General features: G+C 38.4%; 1 long non-coding RNA gene across 1 annotated transcript in view; it reads left to right on the top strand.

Annotated features, from left to right (window-relative positions):
* Nucleotides 1–9,645, top strand: part of LOC306894146 — a 171,683-nt gene extending 162,038 nt beyond the window's left edge. Inside the window, exons 5-6 of the long non-coding RNA XR_013786661.1 lie at nt 8,444–8,864; nt 9,116–9,645. This is a non-coding gene — a long non-coding RNA (uncharacterized lncRNA). The remainder of the gene's footprint in view (nt 1–8,443; nt 8,865–9,115) is intronic.
* The last annotated feature ends 3,292 nt before the right edge of the window (nt 9,646–12,937 follow it).

Below are 12,937 nucleotides of genomic sequence, written 5' to 3'. Positions count from 1 at the left end.
TCATTAAAATCACATCATTCATTAGTGGTGTCCTTCACCTGAGATCATATTTGAAGACATAATTGTAAAAGACGAATGTTTCTTCATTCTGGTTTTGTTATGAACTTCGTAAGAACCGATATTGAGGACATTTAGAGAAACGATTGTGTGAGAGCTTAATGGCTGTATTACCAGACTTTGACATTTGATGATTATGAACAGTATTTAGGAAAATATATTTAGCTCTTTATTCACATTACGTTCTGCAGTTATTGTATTTGGTGTGTTTATGGTTTAAACAACTAGAACTTAAATACAGAACAAAGCAAGTTTTAAAGCTTGAACTGATTTATTTCTTCCATGCAGTCTCCTGTAAAACATGTATGATGATACAGTACAGATTAAAAACAAACACAACTAGAACAGTAAGTGTTATCTTGTGTTTATTCAACTGTGAAATGTTTCTCTCCGCTCTGAGTTCTCGTATCCTTCTTGAGCAGGGCTGGACTAGGACAAAAAAAGGGCGCTGGCATTTTTGCTCAGACCGGCCCACCACAATCGGTCGGACACAACCAACCAGTACACCATCCTTGCGGTCCCTGTAGATATGCACATCTACTGTTCCATTCCCAAAAAAACCTACAAAGCTGAGAACTAAGTGCCATGGACCAGTGTACTCACTCTCTCTTGACTGACTCCCTGGTGATAGACGTACACCTACTTGCAGTGTGATTCGCGTGAATTGAGCGTTAGTAAGAGAAGCCAAACAATCCAAAAGTGGGACGAGACAGCGGGTTATTACAGAGCTCGCACCGCGCTGACATGTCATCTGCGCGATTCAATTTCCTAGCACCAACCAATCTGCTGCACTGACCAATTAAAACATACACAAGTTCATGACTCATTTACATTTTACCCATAAACCTCTGCTATTATTAACGTAAATAGTTGAGGTAAAATGGCTAGGGGCGAAACGTACAATAATAAAATAAACTACCTGAACATATAAACTGTCTGATTTAATTACCAGGAGGATGACGTGCTCCTCAAGACTACAGCATTGGAAGTCATTGAAGTTATTGAAGGGAGCTCTGTAATACCCCGCTGTCTCGTCCCACTATTGGCTTGTTTGGCTTCCCATAGTTTGCGTGATTCAAGCAAGTAGAAAATTTTCGCTGCGTTTACCCACCAGGAGCTTGATCTACTGTAATAGTGATGTGATTATGACATAGCGAGCGGAGGCAGACCGAAACAACAACGAAGGACTGCGCCTCTGAAGGATTTGATGGATCCAAACACAGCGCTGAACAAGTGTAAGATGATTTCTTTGTCTAGGTATACAGCTTTCATGAATTGAAGGGTCTAATAGATGGAGCAATCAGAGGAACCGGATCCGGGGACCAAGAATGACACAGACACAGAAGTGTAGTTCACTCAAAGTTTACTAAAGATGGGTTCAGTATATATATGCATAAGTGAGGAAGTGACGAACATATCACTTATATCTGCACATCTCACACAATAACAAGATAACACAATAAATCTGACATTTGTTAGGTCAACATGTACTGAGCACGCCGTCATAATGGAGATCCCTCAGACAAAACATATATCTGTCCTTGCATGTTGAAACAGCTGGGACACAGAGAATTCTGGATTCTCACAACGAGTCTATATGTCTATCTTCAGCCTTCCATAACACATAATGCGCATACACTCTCAACAAAATCCATGTCCTGCATTTTGCAATTAGATGGGAGCCACCTGACAGAAGCCCCTTCCATGACGCCCGGTGTGCCAGATAACCAGTCCAGCCCTGGAATCCTGAGGTTACTCATAAGCCCTTCCACACTGAAGTCATACAAAAGACTGATGACACACTAAAGGTTTCTCACCAGTGAATCCTCATGTGTCTCTGAAGGCTTCCTGTTTGTGTAAAACTCTTTCCACACTGTAGACATGTGTGAGGTTTCTCTCCAGTGTGAATTCTCATGTGTGTCTTAAGGTGACACATATGTGTAAAACTCTTTCCACACTGTAGACATGTGTGAGGTTTCTCTCCAGTGTGAATTCTCATGTGTCTCTTAAGGCTACTCGGATCTGTAAAAGTCTTTCCACACTGTAGACATGCGTGAGGTTTCTCTCCAGTGTGAATTCTCATGTGTGTCTTAAGGCTACTCGTTGCTGTAAAAGTCTTTCCACACTGTAGACATGCGTGAGGTTTCTCTCCAGTGTGAATTCTCATGTGAATCTTAAGGTTTCCTGTTTGTGTAAAACTCTTTCCACACTGTAGACATGCGTGAAGTTTCTCTCCAGTGTGAATTCTCATGTGTCTCTTAAGGTTTCCTGTTTGTGTAAAAGTCTTTCCACACTGTAGACATACATGAGGTTTCTCTCCCGTGTGAATTCTCATGTGATGTTTTTCACACTTTTTGTCTCCTGTTCTCAAAGCTTCTTCCAGTGAAACTTTCTGGAATCTTTGTGCACGTTGATGTTTCTGATCCGCATCTTTTACTTCATCTTGACTGTCCTTATTCACTTCCATCATATCTGAAGTGAACAAAACTATCTGTTAAACACAGTTTTACAATTGTACAAAACAACATCACAAGACAAGATCATAGTTTCATTTTCAGGGAACACAGTCATTCAGTGCACTGAGTATTGCTTTGGATAAAAGTGTTTGCCATATAAGACGACCACATCCTAAGAGAATATTTTAACTTTATTCTGTTTAAATTACAACATAAAAATCACTCAGAATGTACAGAAATTACATTTCCAGCAGAAAAAGAAACAAAACTGTAAATTATTCATTGTGTAAACCAGAGAGCAAATGTATGTTTATTAATTACTGCCATGATATCTCAGTGGTTTGGATTGAATGAATCAAGTATAAATCAAGAATCAATGCAAAACATTTTCAGGTACAAAATAAAAGTTATCAGATGTGAAATAACACTACATAGTCTTCACTGTATAAATTGAATATAGATCAATCCTTATTAGAGTCACACCAGTCAAGAGCATTGAGTGACGATTTTCTTTGTCTTTTGTTGTTTTATTAACAACAATAACAGACTGTGATTTATAAAGCTGCTGTCACTTTAAGTTCAGTACAGCAGAAACGATGCCCCCAAAAATATAGTCGAGTAAAAGAAGGAATAACAACTAAAAACCAACAGACTGTGTCTCATGTAGTCGAGTAAAAGAACAAATGCATGTTTTCTTTTCAATAAGACGATAAAAAAACATCAGACTGATGAAAATGTGAAAAAAGGGTCAAAATGCTGTGCTCTACAAACTCAAAGCAGAACGATGGTCACCTTATAGCCAAACATGTGATTCTATTGAACCTTTACCAGGTCACAACCAGATCAAGTTATGATCATTTGATGCAGTTTAGTGATTCACTTTCAGTTCTAATCTTCTGCATTTGTGGTTTATCAGATAAATGAAAGCTTAATAATTCCTCCACTGTCAGAAATAAAGATTTAAAAACAGAAACCAACCTCTGTGTTCTTTAGTCCTCTGAGTTTCTGTTGTGTGTAGTTCTGGATCTCTCGTGTTCTCAAGCTTCTCTTCCACAAACTCCAACAACTGTGTGAAGATTTCAGTTCTTACACCTGAAGTGATTCTTCTGCTTGTTGCTTTCTGGTATTTATTGGTGGTTTGATGTAGGAGGAGCTTTACTGAAGGTGTCAATCACTGTTGGTGTGAACTGGAGATGTTAGAGAGACATTGTCAATAACTCAACTCAGCTTCACTTATATAACATCACTAAAAACAACAATTGTTGACCAAGATGCTGTCCACTATATCAAATACCAACATTTATCTCCATGTGTGACATAAATGACATAAACATCTCGGCCACATCACAAATCAACTACAGAAACCCAAGCAAAGTGAGAGCAGTTGTCATAAAAACATCTAACAATGAGACAAGACTGGCTGAGAGTAGAGTTCTGTTCTGCACTCTTTGATGCAACAAATGCATCAGTTGTTATTGGAAGTGTTCCTGGTTCCGGCTGATCTAACTAGTGCAGCCTAAACCTTTCAGAATATATTTATATTATAATACTGTAGTGTTTGCAAGATTATAAAGTTGCATCTTTAGTCTAGATTTAAACTGACAGCGTGTGTCTGACTCCCGGACAGTGTGGGGAAGACTGTTCCAAACCTGCACTTGATTTTGAAATTCTAGGTATTACCAACTGACCGGACGCCTGAGAGCATAGTGGACGTGAAGGACTGAAATACAAGAGAAGTTCACTCAAATAGTGAGGACCATGAAGGGCTTTATAGGCAATAAGCAGAATTTAAAGTTAATGTGATGCTTTATAGGTAACCAGTGCAAGGTTGACAGAACTGGGCTAATATGCTCATACTTTCTTGTACGTGTAAGAACTCGAGCTGCCGCATTTTGGACCAGTTGGAGTTTTTGTAATAGGCCTGCAGGGCAACACCTAATAGTGCATTACAGTAATCTAGTCTTGATGTCATAAAGGCATGAATAAGCTTCTCTGCATCTGATGGTGACAGCACATGACGAAGTTTAGATTTATTTTTAAGATGGAAAAACACAATTTTACACGTGTTGGCAACAATATATTTTTACAAATAAAAATGTACAGTACAAACAACTTACACTTGTCATGGAAAGTTGATCTTGTGCTTTCAAAGAATCGCTCAGATAAAGAAGGTCCAGGTGTCAAAGAGAAAACTTTATTTGTTTGAATCAAAGCAAGTTGAGATCTTCCCAAAGCATCTGAAATGACAGTGTTTTCCAGCCCATAGTTATAGTGAAACTAATGCAAGGGGGGTTTCTGTTGTACCAATCAGATAAGTTCCTGTTATCTCTTATTTTTAATACCCAATTATTCTGCCTCGCCACCAGTAGATCCTAGGCAACAGGATACGTTTATAATCGTGGTCGGCGCATCATTACCTCATGTTTAAAAAGATAAGATACACTGGTCAGAGGTTTTCTGTGCCTCATCCTCTGAGCTTTATTCAACTTTAGGCCTCTAGGTCTTACAGACATCATTGGATTTTATGTTGCTGTAAAAGGTTGAAAAGTATTCTCAAACATGCTATAATGATTATTTACATAAAAATACTTATAAACAGTTATACTGATTGTAACATTGTGTCATTAAATCATTTTTATAACCCATTCGTATGCTGCACAGAAAAACTGTTTGGTGAAAAACCTCAAGAAAAGTTATTGTAATATCATCAGTCGACAAATATCACCAGTTCAGTCATAGACGACGGTATTTGATCACTATGGTTACCGCTACTACAGGCACAATTGAGGCAGCTAACAGGTCCTCGTAGGACCCCGGGGGCGGGGCCAGGAGTCGCAGCGGCAGCAGCACACAGAGACTGAACGTCGATGACCGACACGATTGTGAAGCAGTGACGGGAAAATACTGAAGCAGCTGCGGGCCTGTCCGTCACTACTCAGGCTAATGTACATAGCGGACATCCTCATGAATCCTCAGTTTTACAGATGTTTGATGTTTGTCGTCTTTCGTTGGGACAGTGAGGGGCAGATCGGGTCACTATGAGTCTGAGGGGTCTTGTCTCCCCGTCACTATAGTGCTGTCTGCGCGCCTGTATGCGCTGTTTGCTGTGACCGCTTTCAATGAGTCTGTTGACGAACAATGTGACATTTCAGACGTTTAAAACTCAACTAATCGCGGAGAAAAGTTCAGGGAACGAATTTATTATAAGACGCCGCTGTATCGTTTCAAATCCGTTCAGAGAGAATGAACGACCGGCGGATTCTCTCGTTAAGTTTCATTTCAAGGATTCTTGACGGTCTTGTGAACATGCGGAAAAGTGTCATTATTACAAACTAGAATCAACATTATAACGTAACGAGCCTTAATAATACAGTTAAATATAAAGCCTAGTTTCCTTCAGTATAATATATAATATGGTCTTGACATGATGCACCTTTTCTGTCGGATCAGATGAATTCAGAGGGATTTGGTCTGATGTATTCAGAGTTGAGTCAGTCTTAGCACAAGAGATGAACACAAAACACAGGAGCACAGTGAGGAAGATATAACAATGATAAACATATGTTTAGTTCATATATACTGAGACTTAAAATCCTGATTTGTATGTTTGTCCTGAAAGGTTTGTTTCATTAGTGACATTAGCCTAACAGTGAAAACACATCCATTGGTGTTAATAGAGCTGCCGGTCTTCTGCTGATGATCATGAACGTTTTCTTTTTGTTTCAGTATAACAGACACATCAGTGTTAACAGCTGTCATTATTCTACACCCATAGTTCCCATTTTCACCTCCTTCATTATGCTGATATCTTAAACTCTCATGGAAATGTCCTCACAAAACAGATGTTTGTGTTTTAAATAGGCAGAATTTGATATCGATTTTAAAAGCTCAAAACTTCTGTGATTTAAAACACCAGACAGTTTTATAACCTGAGGGTCTTGTTGTAACCGGTCAAATCAAAGTCCTTCAGAAGTTATTGAATGATTTAACTCTCATCAAAAATATCGATAGACTACAGCGCAATATTTTTTCATGATTGTGTATCGATATTCCAAACGCTACAATCATTGATATTTATAAGAATATTATAATAATAAATAATAAGCAGTTGAATATTTATCCATCATGAATAAAACCAAAGAAATTGAACATTGTTAGATGTTTTTATGACAACTGCTCTCACTTTGCTTGGGTTTCTGTAGTTGATTTGTGATGTGGCCGAGATGTTTTTGTCATTTATGTCACACATGGAGATAAATGTTGGTATTTGATATAGTGGACAGCATCTTGGTCAACAATTGTTGTTTTTAGTGATGTTATATAAGTGAAGCTGAGTTGAGTTATTGACAATGTCTCTCTAACATCTCCAGTTCACACCAACAGTGATTGACACCTTCAGTAAAGCTCCTCCTACATCAAACCACCAATAAATACCAGAAAGCAACAAGCAGAAGAATCACTTCAGGTGTAAGAACTGAAATCTTCACACAGTTGTTGGAGTTTGTGGAAGAGAAGCTTGAGAACACGAGAGATCCAGAACTACACACAACAGAAACTCAGAGGACTAAAGAACACAGAGGTTGGTTTCTGTTTTTAAATCTTTATTTCTGACAGTGGAGGAATTATTAAGCTTTCATTTATTTGATAAACCACAAATGCAGAAGATTAGAACTGAAAGTGAATCACTAAACTGCATCAAATGATCATAACTTGATCTGGTTGTGATCTGGTAAAGGTTCAATAGAATCACATGTTTGGCTATAAGGTGACCATCGTTCTGCTTTGAGTTTGTAGAGCACAGCATTTTGACCCTTTGTTTCACATTTTCATCAGTCTGTTGGTTTTTTACCGTCTTATTGAAAAGAAAACATGCATTTGTTCTTTTACTCGACTACATGAGACACAGTCTGTTGGTTTTTAGTTGTTATTCTTTCTTTTACTCGACTATATTTTTGGGGGCATCGTTTCTGCTGTACTGAACTTAAAGTGACAGCAGCTTTATAAATCACAGTCTGTTATTATCGTTAATAAAACAACAGAAGACAAAGACAATCGTCACTCAATGCTCTTGACTGGTGTGACTCTAATAAGGATTGATCTATATTCAATTTATACAGTGAAGACTATGTAGTGTTATTTCACATCTGATGACTTTTATTTTGTACCTGAAAATGTTTTGCATTGATTCTTGATTTATACTTGATTCATTCAATCCAAACCACTGAGATATCATGGCAGTAATTATTTTAATTATAAAACACATCATTCAGTAACAAAAATGATTATAATAAACATATATTTGCTCTCTGGTTTACACGATGAATAATTTACAGTTTTGTATCTTTTTCTGCTGAAAATGTAATTACTGTAGTCTGAGTGATTTTTATGTTGTAATTTAAACAGAATAAAGTTAAAATATTCTCTTAGGATGTGTTCATCTTACATGGCAAACACTTTTATCCAAAGCAATACTCAGTGCACTGAATGACTGTGTTCCCTGAAAATGAAACTGTGATCTTGTCTTGTGATGTTGTTTTGTACAATTGTAAAACTGTGTTTAACAGATAGTTTTGTTCACTTCAGATATGATGGAAGTGAATAAGGACAGTCAAGATGAAGTAAAAGATGCTGATCAGAAACATCAACGTGCACAAAGATTCCAGAAAGTTTCACTGGAAGAAGCTTTGAGAACAGGAGACAAAAAGAGTGAAAAACAGCACATGAGAATTCACACTGGAGAGAAACCTCACGCATGTCTACAGTGTGGAAAGACTTTTATACAAACAGGAAACCTTAAGACACACATGAGAATTCACACTGGAGAGAAACCTCACGCATGTCTACAGTGTGGAAAGACTTTTATACAAACAGGAAGCCTTAAGATTCACATGAGAATTCACACTGGAGAGAAACCTCACGCATGTCTACAGTGTGGAAAGAGTTTTACACAAACAGGAAGCCTTAAGATTCACATGAGAATTCACACTGGAGAGAAACCTCACACATGTCTACAATGTGGAAAGAGTTTTACACAAACAGGAAGCCTTCAGACACACATGAGAATTCACACTGGAGAGAAACCTCACGCGTGTCTACAGTGTGGAAAGACTTTTACAAAAACAGGAAGCCTTAAGACACACATGAGAATTCACACTGGAGAAAAACCTCATGTGTGTCTACAGTGTGGAAAGACTTTTACAAAAACAGGAAGCCTTAAGACACACATGAGAATTCACACTGGAGAAAAACCTCATGTGTGTCTACAGTGTGGAAAGACTTTTACAAAAACAGGAAGCCTTAAGACACACATGAGAATTCACACTGGAGAGAAACCTCATGTGTGTCTACAGTGTGGAAAGACTTTTACACAAACAGGAAGCCTTAAGACACACATGAGAATTCACACTGGAGAGAAACCTCACGCATGTCTACAGTGTGGAAAGAGTTTTACACATATGAGTTACCTCAAGACACACATGAGAATTCACACTGGAGAAAAACCTCACGTATGTCTACAGTGTGGAAAGAGTTTTACACAAACAGGAAGCCTTAAGACACACATGAGAATTCACACTGGAGAGAAACCTCATGTGTGTCTACAGTGTGGAAAGAGTTTTACAAAAACAGGAAACCTTCAGACACACATGAGGATTCACTGGTGAGAAAACTTTAGTGTGTCATCAGTGTCTTTTGCATGACTTCAGTGTGGAAGGGCTTATGAGTAACCTCAGGATTCCAGGGCTGGACTGGTTATCTGGCACACCGGGCGTCATGGAAGGGGTTTCTGTCAGGTGGCTCCCATCTAATTGCGAAATGGAGGACATGGATTTTGTTGAGATTGTATGCGCATTATGTGCTATGGAAGGCTGAAGTTAGACATATAGACTCGTTGTGAGAATCCAGAATTATCTGTGTCCCAGCTGTCTTAACATGTAAGGACAGATATATGTTTTGTCTGAGGGATCTCCATTATGACGGCGTGCTCAGTACACGTTGACCTAACAAATGTCAGATTTATTGTGTTATCTTGTTATTGTGTGAGATGTGCAGATATAAGTGATATGTTCGTCACTTCCTCACTTATGCATATATATATACTGAACCCATCTTTAGTAAACTTTGACTTTGAGTGAAATACACTTCTGTGTCTGTGTCATTCTTGGTCCCCGGTTCCTCTGATTGCTCCGTCTACTAGACCCTTCAATTCATGAAAGCTGTATACCTAGACAAAGAAATCATCTTACACTTGTTCAGCGCTGTGTTTGGATCCATCAAATCATTCAGAGGCGCAGTCCTTCGTTGTTGTTTCGGTCTGCCTCCGCTCGCTATGTCATAATCACATCACTATTACAGTAGATCAAGCTCCTGGTGGGTAAACGCAGCGAAAATGTTCTACTTGCTTGAATCACGCAAACTATGGGAAGCCAAACAAGCCAATAGTGGGACGAGACAGCGGGGTATTACAGAGCTCCCTTCAATAACTTCAATGACTTCCAATGTCTTAGTCTTGAGGAGCACCCTCATGGTAATTAAATCAGACAGTTTATATGTTCAGGTAATTTATTTTATTATTGTACGTTTCGCCCCTAGCCATTTTACCTCAACTATTTACGTTAATAATAGCAGAGGTTTATGGGTAAAATGTAAATGAGTTGCACCCAATGAACTTGTACACTGTTAAATTTTTCGTTGTGAATTTACAATAAATAATTGGATAAATTTTGCATGACTTTCACAATAAGGATTACAGCAATATACTGTGAAATATACTCACAGCAATTTACTGTAATATTATGTCTGTGATATTACAATGCATTGTTGTAAAAGCACAACTGTATACTGTAACTTCACAGCTTCAATGACAAAACAATTACTGTGATATTACAGTACATTACTGGGGAATTACAATCTTTTGCTGTACATCATTACAACAAGGCCCTGTACTTTTACAGTATGTACTATGAAAGTAATAGACAAGTTGACAATAATTTACTGTGAATTTAAAATGTATACTGTGGAAGTCATGCTAAAATTGTCCAGTAACTTACTGTAAAAGTAATGCAGATGAAGCTTCCATTTACTGTGAAGTTACAATCATTGTACAATTAACCCCATCCCCCGCAACAAACAACTCAGAGGTAAAGTCAATGTTAGCCCAATGGCATATTTATTAACAAATAAAAAAATTTCAATGTACAGCAGATGTCAAGAACTTCAAGAGTTCAAGAAATTCAACTTTCTAGTCATAAAAGCCATCTTAAAATACAGAAAATGCATAGCAATTGGGAAAACTTGTAATTCAACTGCCTGTCTCACAATTCAACTATTCAACTAGCTGTGTCACAATAACAGTAATAAAGCCATCTTAAAATGCAGAAAATGCAGAGAAATTGTGCAAACTTGCAATTAAACTACCTGTCTCACAATTCAACTAGCTGTGTCACAATAACAGTAATGGACAGGATGGGAATGAGGCCTTCATGGCAAGATAAGAGAGCAAGGGAGAGAGCGATGAAGGAATGTCGTAAAAGGGGTCAGGCGCTCCTCTCAGTCTCAAACATTATAATGAGTCCACACGCAACAGCATAGTGTAAAAATCTTGTAGTGCAAAGTTGAAAAATTACAAAACGAACAAGGCTACTCAAAACTGAGCCTGACAACTACCGCTGCAAAAAAAAGCTATGATGCCCACTCAAAGTCAATAAGTTTCCTCAAAAGGGTGCTCACATGCGGGTTCATTGTTGTCCGCTTCTTTTGAGCCTCTTTCAGGATTGATGCCCAGGAAGCACCTGTTAATAAGCAAAGATAGTTTCAGTTTTTTATAGACTTACAGTATGTATTGCAGACAGCATTTATCAAGGTGTGCTTTTTGCTGTGCTTTTTCCCCACATCAAACCTTAATAGATTGATAATCAAAACTTGTTGGATCTTACTCTCACCATACATTTTTTTAGCCATTTTTAGCCAAGGTGCCTGAGGCAAAGTGGTTGATTTTCTACTATGAGAGGCCATATCAACGTGCGCCGCCACTGAAATGCATCTTCACGCAATTGGCCAGATGGTAAATTAAAACCAAACGCTGTTGAAGTTGAAAGTATGACAAACACATCCTTTTCAATTAAGGGCCTGAGAGCATTTTGTTCTGCTTTTAAATAAAATTTCATCTACTTTATTCAATGCATTCGCATTTCGCAATAGACGTTTCCAAATCATCATCACATAGCCTGGCCCAAAACAAAATAAATAGCTGTGATTGGACCAGCAGGTATTTGTCAGCATAACATGTGTAGAAACCCAGACTGATCTGCAGAGCGAAATTGAATGAGTTCGCGAGATCAGGATGGTCTCACCAGGCAAGCCTCAGGTACCTCGTTTGTCAGCATTTTAGACCTCAAGACAATCATTGACTTGGAAGCCTGTGCTATAATGTGAATTACAAGATTAAATGTGATCTTTATAAAATACCTTTGAATGAACTCCAGCGTCGACGATCCAGCGGCAGGATACTCAATGTTGAAGACGTAATAGCTGCTGAAGAAAGCAGCTACTCCGTGTAAAATGAAAGGGTGTGGGCCCATCACGACATGTCCCTCGATGGATATAAGCCATCCAGAGGGCTTCATCATGTCACCTGAAATGAACAGATACAACATTATGTGTTATGAGCACTTTGCGATCTGCTTAAGATACGAAGGGCTATACAATGTAATTCTAATTCTAATTATTATTATTACTTATTGTGGTCATGTAGATTTCTAGAATAAAAACAAAATAATGAGTTAGAAATGTCGATACTAGATCAAAGTAACATTACCTTGAATGATCAAGCAGGGGGTGCTGGGGAGTTCTGCAGTATTGACGTCCATAGCAGTGGCACATGGCTGTAACATAGTTAACACACAATAGCATGGATTTAGGATAAAGGATAAATATTGTTCATTTGTCAGAGGTAGTAAATCATGCAAGGTAAATGTTGATAATGTAATCACTCATTTTGCATTTTAAATATTTGAATAAAAAATCTTACATCAACGTCAAGCATCAAACTCTCTTTCGGCTCTTTGAAGTACAACATTAGGAGCAGCAGGATGCAGGCAGCCTTGTCAGAGTCTGGATCATAGCAGGCCAGAACATCACGGATCTTGGGGTTGTCCAGTGTTGCACAGTAATCCAGGATGGTTTGTCCTCGTCGACTAATTGCCTCCTGTAGCTTCTGAAGGACATTGACGTCCGTCAGGAGGCCAAAGTGTGAGAATAGGCATTTCTGAGAGAAGAGAAATGGCCATTCCTGTTTGATCGCAGACATCGCTGCAGCAGGCACTTTGTTAAGGTATTTTCGCAGGATGACGTATGTCTTTTCCATCATTGGTTCTGCTCTCTCTGCCCCACTCATTCCTTCCTCTGTGTATACAGACATATAAATT

Source organism: Barbatula barbatula (assembly GCF_947034865.1).
Source record: "Barbatula barbatula genome assembly, chromosome: 5".
Lineage (NCBI taxonomy): Eukaryota > Metazoa > Chordata > Actinopteri > Cypriniformes > Nemacheilidae > Barbatula > Barbatula barbatula.
This window is presented reverse-complemented; position numbering and strand designations above follow the sequence as displayed.